The 13286-nt window shown below is 43.4% G+C and overlaps 1 protein-coding gene across 1 annotated transcript in view; it reads right to left on the reverse strand.

Moving 5' to 3' along the window:
* Positions 1–13286, reverse strand: part of LOC119950988 (interferon-induced protein with tetratricopeptide repeats 5-like) — a 999792-nt gene that overhangs the window by 671305 nt on the left and 315201 nt on the right. The gene's annotated exons all lie outside the window — the stretch shown is intronic.

Genomic DNA, 13286 nt, shown 5'->3' on the forward strand with positions numbered 1-13286 from the left:
CAGTAAAGGATAGTAACAGTGAAGAAGTGTCTGACTGTCTCTCAGTCCACAGATGCTCCCAGATCTGCTGAGTATTTCCAGTGTTTTCTGTTTTTATTTCAGTTATGGTAAAGGTGTCGCTCATTGGTAACATTCCATTCTCAGAGCCAATAGGTCATGTCCAGTGTTGCAGAGCTGTACAATTGCAGGTGGAATTTTCAGGTCGGATGTTAAACCAGGCCCCAAATGCCGTGGTAACAGTTGGTTGAGGCTTCAGGATCTTTGCTGTGACTCTCGTGGCCTCTTTCCAGGGAGGCTGTGTTTCTGGCTAGTGGAGGGCAATGGGGGTGGTGATGTTGAAGTGCATCCTGATGGTATGGCACAGATTCTACTGGTCGTTTCCCGTCCTGTTGTTTCTGTCTGTTTGTTTGTGTGTTTCAGCTTCCTGTTGTCATTATAGTTGTCAGTTTTTGGAGCTGCTTATTAGCTTTTCTGAGTTTCTGGGTTTGCCTGTGTGTAATAGTTTCTCCAATGTATTTTGTTGCTGGATGTTTAATAAAACTAATACATATTTAAACATATTTATTACAGTGACGCTGAAAGGGACTCCCTGAAAGTGAAATTACTTCAGCTGCAATGTCACTTCACATGGAATCTACAAGCAGAACATTTTAATTGGGATGATTTGCAGGAACGAATACATTATACAATAGAATCCGATATTGTGAATTATAAAGTCATGCCTTACAATCTACTTACTTTTGTCAACTGTGTGAGAGGAAATTGTGAAGAGTCTTTCAATAATTTATGGGAAGCTGAAGAGATCCTGAGGAAGTTTCACCAATTAGACATTGATAAATGGAGCATTGTCACCTATGGAAACGCAGCCTGGGTTTATTACCACGTAGGAGAGCTGGAAGAGGCTCAGTCCTACCTCGACAAACTGGAGAGGATCTGTCAACAATTTCCTGATGCCTCTCGGTACACAGCAATGATACCTGAAGTATACGGGGAGAAGGGTTGGTCACTGTTGAAATTTGGCTGGAAATATTATGAAGAGGCAAGTAAATGTACTGAGAAGGCAATGACAGAGGACGCTGATAACGTTGAATGGAATACAGTTCATGCAACTGCGATGTTTCGAATTAAAGAAACCTTTGGTGACCCACGGATTCCTGAACACTGCAAAGTAGTGAAGCAGTTACACCGTGCATTAGCACTGAGCCCAAAGGACTCTTCTCTCAAAATCATGTTGGCTCTTAGACTACAGGAATTTCATCGAAAAGAAGAATTTTACAGATTATTGGAAGAAGTGTTGCAGAATTCACCTGATGATCCGTATGTAATTCAGTACACAGACAAAGTTTTAAGAAAAGCTCGATACCTTGATTATGCCTTGCAGATATTGAAAAAGGCACTGAAGTTAAAATCAAATTCTGCACTCGTTCACCACCAGATCGGATTATGCTACAAAAAGAGGCTCAATGTACTGAAGGAAACACCTCACAAATATTACGCTCAGCAAGAAAGAAAAGAATTGATTGAACTTTACAAGTACCATTTTCAAACAGCGTTCGATCAGAAATCCTCACTATTTTGCGCATTACTCGATCTGGCAGAAATCTATGAAGAAACTCAAGAATATTCCAAAGTCGATGAGATCTACGAAAAACTGATGAGAATTGAGGATTGCAACAATTAATACTGTGGAATTACGGATTGTACCAGCTTTACATAAAAAAATCCCTGCGTAATGCCATTCATCATTTCAAGTTCCAAGCAAGAAGCACGACAAATGTCATTCAATATTGCAACAAATTGCTGGAGATCGGCTGGACGAATATTCAAGAGACAGTATAGCCTTTGGCATATTGGGACTAATACACCAACTCGATGGCAAGAAATCAGAAGCCATTGGATTCTTTGAGAGAGCCCTGGAATGCGATCGTCACAATGAAGAATTTCAAAGTGCCCTCCGTGAACTGCAGCAGGCTCCATAGAACAATGTTAAAGTGCATCTCTGATTTATCTGGGAACCTGATTCCTTTTCTCTGTGAGTTTCTTTGTAATATATAGGTCACAAATACTTTGGAGATTAATTGATATGTTAGTGTGCAGGATTGAACAGGACACAGGGTTAGGGATGGGAGGCAGCAGGGCATGGAACATAGCAGAGATCCAGTCAGGATGCCTCACTGATGCAGTCCCTCCGCCCGGCAGGTTTCTCCATGGCAGGAGCAAAGGTCTATCATTTTCCCACTTAATGCAGACAAGCAGTTAATTTGAATATTAAAGGTGAATTTCCTAGCCTGCAATCCTGAGAAAATGTGTGTGTCGCAGAATCAAAAAGCCAACCAGAAGCACCCTATAAAAGTATATCGCCAACACTCTCTCTGAATTAGGTCGGCAGAGACCACAGCTGAAATGGAAACCGGAAACCTTCTTCACAAAACTGCAGAACACCGGAATATCGAGACCAACTATTCACCTGCTGAAACCAGCACTACTGGAGTCTCGAATTGCAATGGCCACAACATTCACTCATCTACTGCTCATATGTCAAGGATTGTTTTGTATACTTTTATTTAATCCCTTACTTACTGTGGACTGAATTCTTACTTTAATCTGTTGGAAGATTTTTTTATCATTTTGGCATGTGTTTTTATCATTTTCTCACCTTTTGTAGTGAATCAACTCACTCTATCTTTAACTTAAGAAAGTCTGTTTAAATTGGATCCTTTTAAAATATAAATGTTGAATCTGGGGAAAGGTGGACGTGAAAGGCAGCATCCCTTTTAGATTAATCTTGATGCGACCAGCAGAGGGGGCTGAATAAAGAAAGAGAGTAGGTTCATCCCTCCTGACTTGTGGCTTAACAACTGTTTCTTAAATTCATTTTTTATGGGATGTGGGTTTTGCTAATTACCATCACTAATTGCCCTTGAGAAGGTAGTGGTGAATTGCCTTCTGGAACCGCTGCAGTCCATGAGTTGTAGGTACACTCACTGTGCTGTTGGGGAGGGAGTTCCAGGATTTTGACCCAGCGACAGCAAAGATACTGTCTTATATTTCCAATTGGAGGGAGGGGAACATCCATGTGATGGTGTTCCCATGTATCTCCTGCCCTTGTCCTTCTCGTGGGTTTGGAAGGTGCTGTCTAAAGAACTTTGGTGAGTTCCTGCAGTGCGTCTTGTAGATGGTACACACTGCTGCTACTGTGCATCGACCAAGGAGGAAGTGAATGTTGGTGGATGGGGTGCCAATCAAGTGGGCTGCTTTGTGCTGGAGGGTGTCGAGCTTCTTGAGTGTTGTTGAAGCTGCACTCAACCATGTCAATGGGGAGTATTGCATCACACTCCTGACTTGTGCCTTACAGATGGTGGATAAGCTTTGGGGAGTTGGGAGGTGAGTTACTCTCCACAGGATTCCTAGCCTCTGACCTGCTCTTGTAGCCACAGTATTTATATGGTTAGACCTGTTCAGTTTCTAGTCAATGGTAACCCCAGGATGTTGATAATGGGGGATTCAGTGATGATAATACTAACTAATGTCAAGGGGAGTTAGTTTGATTGTTCTTATGAGAGATGGTCATTGCCTGGCACTTGTGTGGCACATCCCGACTGTCCCAGTGTTGCACAATTCCCCAGATGTGAGCAAGGAGGATTTGCAAGATTGGTTGGGCAGAGTATTGTTATTGGTGCCTGGGTCAATGCCGAGTAGTCCAACCTACTTCATCATTTTTCAGCTTTTCTGTAATAGTTTGTTACAGCTAAGTGGCTTGCTGGTCTATTTCAGAGGGCACTTAAGAGTCAACTACATTGCTGTGAGTCTGGAGTCACATGTAAGTCAGACCCAGTAAGGACTGAAGATTTCCATCCCTAAAGGACATTAGTGAGTCATATAGACGTCTCCAGTAATCCAGTAGTTTTATGGTCACTAGCTGCTGTGGTGGGATTTGAACTCAGACATTCATCTGGATGTTTGGCTTGTTAGTCTATTACCATTACTACTATGTGACTGTTTCTCTACTTTCTGGTCTCTGGTAATGTCCAGGATGTGATGGTGGTGTTTGTTTTAGTGATGCTAAGACTATTGAACATCAAGGCCAGAATCTTGGATTCTATCTTGTTGGAGATGGCCATTGTCTGCCACTTGAGTGACACAAATGTCACTTGTCACTTATCAGTCCAAACCTGAATGTTATCCAGTCTTGCTGCATATGGGCATGGACTACATCATTATCTGAGGAGTTACAATTGGTCCTGATCATTGTCCATACCCACATTGTGCAATCACCAGTGAATATCTCTACCTCTGACCTTACATTGAAGGGAAGGTCATTGATGGAAACAGTTGAAGATGGTTGGGCCTATACCCTGAGGAGCTCCTTAAGCAATATCTTTTGACTGAGATGATTGACCTCCAATGATCGTGATCCTTTATGCTAATGATGATTCCAATGAGTAGAGAGATTTTGCACTTTATTCTCATGTCATTAATATGCCTGGAGGCAGCAGTAGACAGTATTCAAAGGGGCCTCCATTTGTATGTGTCTCCTGGTAGTGAGTGTAGATTGGCAGGTTAGATAACAATAAATTGTGAATAGTTTATGGAGGAGAAACAGATTATGGACAATTGGGAATGTCCATGAAATATGCATGTGTTAATTTATAATCAAGGTAGTTAATGGGGGCAGACAGCCAAATACATAGAAGACATAATCAAAGAACAACAAAGGTATAAATACACAGACCCTGAAAGTGTTCAAAGGATGGGTGGAGTTTCGGGGATTGGGCCTTTGTAGGGAGTCTTTTGAATGGTGGGTGCAGATGCGATGGGCTGAATGGCCTCCTTCTGCATTGCAGGGATTCTATGAAAACCAGAGGAGGCAGTTACCATCTAACAGTAGCAGCAAGCAGCCAGGCCAGTTTTCAGCCACCAAGCCTGTAGGCCAAGTTGACAGCATGTAAGTCTTAAAGTTAAGGCAGTGCAGAAACCTTCGTAATAGCAGTTTTAAAATATCTTCAGGAAAACGACCAGGAAAAGACAGTCCCAGATTTGAGAATCATCCAGTGTTGTGTGGGAACTATAGCTGGTTATTCAATTTGGATGTTGTTTGGGAAACAGAGGAAGTTTTCCAGAGTTCAGGTCTAGTGGATATATTTTGTAACAAGGAGTAGGTTCTATGCATTAGTAATTCATACATCTTAATTATGTGAGAGTAGAGTAATCCTGTTTGTGTATTTGTCTTTACTTTAATAAAAAGTCTTCAATAATTGTTACCTGATGACTGGGTTATTTATCCTCACTGTGGTTCCACTTGCCTCCTCACACCAAAATAAAACTATACAACCCCACAAACCAGTGGTCAAAGCCGAGATACATAAATAATACAATAATAACAGACACTCATTGTTTTGAATTTTTCCAAGACTCATTGATGCCACACTTGATAAACTGTTGCTTTGATGCCAGGGACTGTTAGTCCTTATCACAGCTCTGTCCATATTTGGAGTAAAGCTGTAATGAGGTCATGAGCCAAGTGGCTTTGGCAAAATCCAAACTGAGCATCAGTGAGCAAGCTTTTTGCTCAGTAAATGCCTCTTAGCGGCACTGTTGACGAACCCTTCCATCAGTTTGCCGATGATTCAAGTCGCCTGCTGGAAACAGGAGTAGGACAGTTGGCTCCTTCAGCCTGTTCCACCATTCAATAAGATCACGGCTGATTTAATTTCAACCCCAATTTCACATTCATGCCTATCCCCAATAAACTTTCAACCCTTTGCTTATCAAGACCCTAACTCCTTCTGCCCCAAAGATATTAAAATACTTTGTCTCAATCACCTTTTCCGGAAGAGTTTTCAAAAGTCTCACAATTCTCTGAGAAATGCCTTTTCCTCATGCCTCCCTTAAAACACTACAATCAGTATGATCTTACTGAATAGTGGAACAGGCTCTCGGGGCTAAGTAACTCTTAATTTGCATGTTTGTCCATGTTTCCTAAAATAAGAGACCGATACTGTACATAATACTCCATATGTGGTCTCACCAATACCCCGTATAACTGAAGCATACCCTCTGTGACCAGATGATGGCGCCGGAGCGAGGCAACTCTCTGCAGGCTCTCCCCAACAGATCCACTTTTAACTTTATTTATACTCGTTCTAACCTTTTATTTTCTTGAATTCTGTTCAATTCCCTTTTCTTCCCATGTACTGAATGATCTGTTGAGCTGCTTGCAGAAAAATACTTTTCACTGTACCTCGGTACACGTGACAATAAACAAATCCAATCCATCCAATCCAATCCCAACTCTTACATTCAATGCTCTTTTCAATAAATGATAACATTCTGTTAGCTTTACAAATTACTTGCTGCACCTTTTGTGATTCATGCACTGACACCCAGATCCCTCTGCATCTCAGAGCTCTGTGATTCTCACCATTTTGATAAAATGCTTTTCATTATTTTTTCCGCTGAAATGGACAACCTCACATTTTCCCACATTATACTCCATCTGTCAGATCTTTGCCCACTCACCTAACCTATCTATATCCTTTAAAGCCTCTTTATGCCCTCTTGACAACTCTTACTACCTGTCTTTAAATAGCTAGCTGGCTTTCTCTGATACCTCAATTTCTCTTCATTAATTTTTTTGCTATTCTTTGATTTTTAAAAAATATTCTGTCCCATCTTCTGACCTGCATCCATCTTTGCTCAATTATGTTTTTTATTTAATTTTGATACAAACTATTTTAGTTAACCATGGATGGTGGAAACTCCCCTTGGATTTTTTTCTTTTTAGTTTGAATGTATCTTTTCTGTGCATTCTGAAATATCTCCTTAAATGTGCCACTGCGTCTCTATTGACCTATCTCTTACCCTAAAATTCCAGTTCACAATTTCTAGTTCTGCTTTCATGTTATCATAATTGCCCTTGTTCAAGTTTCCAAAACAAGTCTTAGACCTCTCTCTCCCTCGAACTGAAAGTAAAATTCAATCATAGTATCATCATTGCTATATGGGATATCTTCATCATGAGGTCATTAATTAATGCTATCTCATTGCACCAGATATAGTATTTCCTGCTCCCTGGTTTGCTCCAGAATGTGCTGATCTAAAAAACTATCCCCAAAACATTTTGTGAATTCTTCATCTCTACTATCTTTCAGTATCTGATTATTCCAGCCGATATGTAAATTAAAGTCCTTCATGATAATCGCCGTCACTTTCTGACAAGCTCCCATTAATTCTTCTTTGATACTCCATTCTAACGTGCGATTACTCTTAGTGGGCCTGTACACCACTTCCACATGCCACTCATTGTCTTTATCATTCATCTCTACCCAAACCACTTCCCCATCCTGATTTTCTGAATTTAAGTCATCCCTCTCTATTTGATTTGATTTGATTTATTGTCACATGTACTGAAGTACAGTGAAAAGTATTTTTCTGCGGCCAAGGGAATGTACACAGTATGTATATAGTAGACAAAAACAGACTAATTGACAGAGTACATTGACAAATGGTACATCGACAAACAGTGATTGGTTACAGTGCGGAACGAGGGGCGAAACAAAGCAAATACATGAGCAAGAGCAGCATAGGACACCGCAAATAGTATTCTTACAGGGAACAGATTAGTCCGAGAGAGAGTCATTGAGGAGTCTATTAGCTGTGGGGAAGAAGCTGTTCCTATGTCTGGATGTGAAAGTCTTCAGACGATTGTATCTTCTGCCTGATGGAAGGGTCTGGAAGAAGGCGAAGCCTGGGTGGGAGGGGTCTCTGATAATGCTATCTGCCTTCCTGAGGCAGCGGGAGGTGTATACAGAATTAATGTGCGTGTAGTAAGCTTGTGTGATGCATTGGGTTGAGTTCATCATACTCCGCAGTTTCTTGCGAACTTAGACCGAGCAGTTGCCATACCAAGTTGTGATGCAGCCGGATGGGATACTCTCTATGCCATACCTGTAGAAGATTGTGAGTGTCGATGCAGACATGTCAAATTTCTTTAGCTTCCATAGGAAGTAGAGACTTTGTAGGGCTTTCTTGATTGTTGCATCAACATGAGTGGACCATGACAGACTGTTGATGATGGTGATCCCCAGGAACTTAAAGCTATCGACCATCTCCACTTCGGAGCCACTGATGCAGACGGGGGTGGGGGATGTTGTGCCAGGCTTCCTGAAATCGATGATCAGTTCCTTGGTTTTTCCGACATTTAGAGATAACTTGTTTTCAGTACACCATGCAACCAAATGATTTATCTCCCTTCTGTAGTCTATTCCGCTAATGACATCTTTAATTAACAGAACAACTAGTTCGCCTTTTCCTAACTTTCCATCCTTCTTAAAAGTCATTATTCAGCTCGCAATCTATGCCATCCTGCCAGCCTTGTAATGCCTCCTCAATCATACTTCAAATTTATTTGCACTGAAGGTTTGTCTGTTTTGTCTCAAATGCTATGTCCATTCAGATACATAGCCTTCAGTCTTGTCCTTATTTTGTAACCTCTAGCCTTATCTGTTAATTTACTCTTGGATTTCTACTCTCTGCCCCCACCTGTCACAGTCTGTTTATCATTTTCCATATTAATACCTTCCTCTCTTCCCTCATCTCTACTCTTTGACATACCACATTTGATTTGTTGTCCCCACTATTTAGTTTTAAACCCTCTCCACTTCCTTATTTATGCAGTTCAGAAGAATATCGACCCTAGCACTATTCATGTGTAGACTGTCCCAATGGTACAGATCCCACTCTGCCCAATATTGCTATCAATGCTCCATGAACTGGAACCCACTTCTCCACACCAATGTTTGAGCCATGCATTATTCCCTCTGATTTTATGCCAATATGCACATAGTTCAGATAATAATCCAGAGATTATAATCTTCTAGGTTCTGCTTTTTAGTTTAGTGCCTAGTTCCACGCACTGGCTATTGAGAATCTCTTTCCAGGTTCTACCCATGTCGTTGAGTACCTACATGGACCATGACAACTAGATCCTTCCCTGCCATTGTAAGGTCTTCTCCAGCCCTGTGCAGGTGTCCTGAACTCTAGCACCGAGCAGGTAACACAGCTCTTTGCTGCAGTGAACGGTGTCAATCCCCCTCACTACACTGCCCCCTACTGCCACTACATTCATTTTTGCTCTGCCCACTTGAATGACTTCCTGTCACTTCAAAAAATACTTCACTGGCTGAAGACCATTTTGTGACAAACTGTTGTCATGAAAGGTGCTGTATAAATGTATTTCTTTCTATTCAATTGCTGAACCTTATTTATAACCATGGTATTTCCACTGTCTGATCACTCTCACTGAAACCCTTTCTTTCTTTAGCTGTAATTGACTCTTTCATTAGAACAAAGAACAATACAGCACAGGAACAGCCCTTCGGCCCTCCAAGCCTGCACCGATCATGTGCCCTATCTAGACCAACCGTCTGTAACCTTAATCCCCTATCTGTTCATGTGCCTATCCAGATAAGTCTTAAAGGTCGCTAACGTATCTGACTCAACCACCTCACTTGGCAGTGCATTTCAGGCCAACACCACCCACTGTGTAAAAAACCTCCCCCACACATCTCCACTGAACCTAACCCCTCCCTCACCTTGAACTTCTGCCCCCTTTTCAATTCTGCCCTGGAACTTCCATCAGGTTGCCCCTCAGCCTCCGTCTCTAGGCAGTCCATTCCACACCCTAACCACTCTCTCTTGGCTTCAGGCAATGCTCGGCACAACATTGAGGGCCGTAGGGTTTGTTCTGTGCTGTACTGTTCTATGTTCTGGAGAGAACATCCCAGTTCATTCAATCTCTCCTCATAGCTAATACCTCCGTACCAGGCAAAACCCTGGTAAACCTTTTCTGTACTCTATCCAAAGCCGCCACGGCCTTCTGGTAGTGTGGTGACCAGAATTGGACACAGTGGGCTAGATTCTCTGATCCTGAGAACATGGCCTCAGGATCAGAAATTCTGGCCTACAGGGGCCAGCAAAGCACTGGAGCGACCCACGCCACTCCAGCTGCTGATCCTGGCATCAATTGGGTGCCGCTGTATCTGCGCATACGCAGTGGCACCGGCGCCAACGCGTGCATGCGCAGTGGCTCCCTTCTCTGCGCTGGCCCCGACGCAACATAGTGTAGGGTTACAGGGTCCGGCGCGGAAGAAAGGAGGCCCCCAGCCCGAGTGGCTGGTCTGCCGATTGGTGGGCCCCGATCGCAGGCCACAGCGGAAGCCCCCCCTGGGGTCAGACCCCCCTCCCCCACAGGCCACCACCGGACCCTTCCATGCCGAGGTCCTGCCGGGTAAGACCAGGTTAGAACAGCGCCAGCGCGACTCGGGTTCTTGGTACGGCCGCTCATCCCATCACCGGGGGGGGGGGGGGGGGGGGGGGGGGCCCGTAGAGCGGCCCCCGGCCGATGCCGCGCCGGCACCAATGGCGTTGATTCTCCACTCTACGGGGAATCGTGTCTCAGTGTCGGAGCGACGTGGCTCGATTTGCGCCGGACACGCCGATTCTCCGGCCCGGCCCCGGACTGGGAGAATCCCGCCCATAGTTCCAAATGCGGCTTAACCAGCGTTTATATAACTGTAACATAATTTTTGAGCTTTTATACTCGATACCCGCTCCTATGAAGACATTCGTGCCGTATGCTTTCTTTCCCACCATTTCTACCTGTGCTGCCACCTTTAAGGATCTGTGGAACTTCACATCCCGGTCTCTCTGCGTATCTATGCTCCTGATGGCTCTGCCATTTATTTTGTAGCTCCCACCTGAATTGGATCGACCAAAATGCATCACCTCGTATTTGTCCAGTTTAAATTCCATCTGCCATTTCTCCGCCTTACAGGGGAGAATCTATATCCTGTTGTATTCTCTGACAATCTTCATCACTATCCGCAACTCCTGCAATCTTAGCATCATCCGCAAGCTTGTTAATCAGACCCGCTCCGTTTTCTTCCAAGTAATTTATATATATTACAAACAGCAGAGGTCCCAGTACTGATCCTTGCAGAACACCACTAATTACAGACCTCAATTCGGAATAACACCCTTCCATTGCTACCCTTTGTCTTCTGTGGCCAAGCCAGTTATTAATCCATACAGGTAGTTCACCCCTGACCCCATGTGATCCAATATTTTGCTCCAGCCTGCCATGAGGGACCTTATCAAATGCTTTACTAAAGTCCATGCAGACAACATCCACAGTCTTTCCCTCATCAATTATTTTCGTCACCTCCTCAAAAAAGTTAAATTACTGAGACAGACCTCCCTCGTACAAAACCATGCTGTCTGTTGCTAATAAAACTGTTGTGTTATGCTTCATCATGTAGCATAAGCTGCTTCTTTGATGTATACTCTGACAAAGGAAGGTTCAGACTTGGAGATAGGTTCAACCCAGTTATTGAACAGTTAACAACTTTCCTACGTGAGCTGCTAATCTTGCTATAGTAACTCAATCTAACTAACCACTCTGCTCTAATCAATGCTTGGGTGTGATGCTCTGATCTGCCCCTGTCCTTCTCTCTAAGTGTCGCCGATGGAAAAAGAAAGAGCATGTGTGCCCTGTCCTTTTATATGGGTAGTCCCATGGTGGTAGTGTCACCTCTGGGAGTCTTGACTGCCCATTGGTCGTGTCCTATCTTACTGACCTATTGGTTGAATGTCTGTGTCATGATGTCTCTGGTGCTCCCTCTAGAGTTTATTTAGTTCTAGTGTTTCTACATTAACCCCTTGTGTCTTTACAGTGATGCATATCACCACAATGACCATTCACTTCCAAATGTGCATAGATCCTGGGCGGGATTCTTCGACCCTCCGTGCCGGAATTGTGCCTGGAGGAGAATAGCCGTTCACGCCGGAAATCCAGCACCACGGCGCTTCCGCAATTCTCCGAAGACCCGGCATTTGCGCGCGCGAGGCCAACATGTCTCCGGTCGGGGGCTGTGGGGCCCCAGCGCAGATTCTCCACGGTCGATCGACCGAGTTCCTGCCAGTGTGGTGCACATCTGGTACCACCTACACGTATGAAATGCCTTGGGATTCTCTTTAATCCTGTCTACCAAGGATATTTTCTGACCCCTTTTTGTCCTCTTAACTCCCTACTTGAGCTCTTTTCTACTTACCATGCATTCTTCTAGTGCTTCATCTGTTTATAGTTCCCTGTACCTCTCGTGTGCATCTTTTTTCTTTTTGACTGGACTCGCAATTTCCCTAGTCATCCAAGGTTCCTGAATCCTTCCTTTCCTGTCCTTCCTTTTTACCGGCACATGCCTGTCCTGCACTCCCATCAACTGCTCCTTAAAAGACTCCCACATGCCGAATGTGAATTTACCCTCAAACAGCCTCTCCCAAACAACAGCCTCCAAATCCTGCCTAATCTGGTTGCAATTAGCCCAATTTACCCCAATTCAGCACCTAAACCCTAGGACAAAACTCATCTTTTTCCATGAGTATCCGAAAGCAGTCATTGTTTGCCATATGTTCCCCCACTGTAACTTTGATTACCTGGCCGGGCTCGTTCCCTAGTCCTAGGTCCAGTATAGCTCCCTCGCTAGTCGAACTATCCAACTATAATATAGCTCTCACACCCCTTTAAATTTCTGCTAATTATTCCATTCAGAGAGGGCGAGGCCCAGAGTCGGATCCCCACTGATCACGGGACTGGCACTGGAGGGAGATGGCATCACTGCCAAGCTCAGCATTGGAAATGGCGAGATTGGTAACGTGTTGCTGCAGCCTAACTGAATTAATCTCTCAGACTCAAATCTCTTTCTTCTCTTTTTCGGGGACATCATGTGAAGAACTGGAAACTTGGGATCTTTGCCGCTGGGTTCCTCAGAGGAACCCATTTCAGCTGCTGGAGCACTGGTACTGAACACTTGCAATATGGGCACCACTGCAGATACTCACATTTCACTTGTATTTTGCACAAAAACATTTCCCCGGTCAGGAATTACGGAGAGAGATATTCTGCTCCATTTTATTGAATAAAATCGATACATGTGTATGATGCGAAGAACTGAGTACCTCAGAGTATTCAATTATCCCTGGCTAAACAGATCCTTTTAACAGTCAGTCCATTCCCAATCAGTTAACTGCTCTTTCAGACGGTACAAATAATTATGTATTTACTGCTCTTATTATAATTAATTAAATTCAATAAATTGTTCATGTGTTGTAATAACATTTGTGAAATAAAATTTCAGTTGTTCCTTAGGTTAATTTAGGATTTATTTAATGAACTTCAAGCTAATCACATGGGTTGTGAAGTTCAAAACTGACAAGCAATTCCATCTTGA

This window comes from Scyliorhinus canicula, chromosome 16 (assembly GCF_902713615.1).
Source record: "Scyliorhinus canicula chromosome 16, sScyCan1.1, whole genome shotgun sequence".
NCBI lineage: Eukaryota > Metazoa > Chordata > Chondrichthyes > Carcharhiniformes > Scyliorhinidae > Scyliorhinus > Scyliorhinus canicula.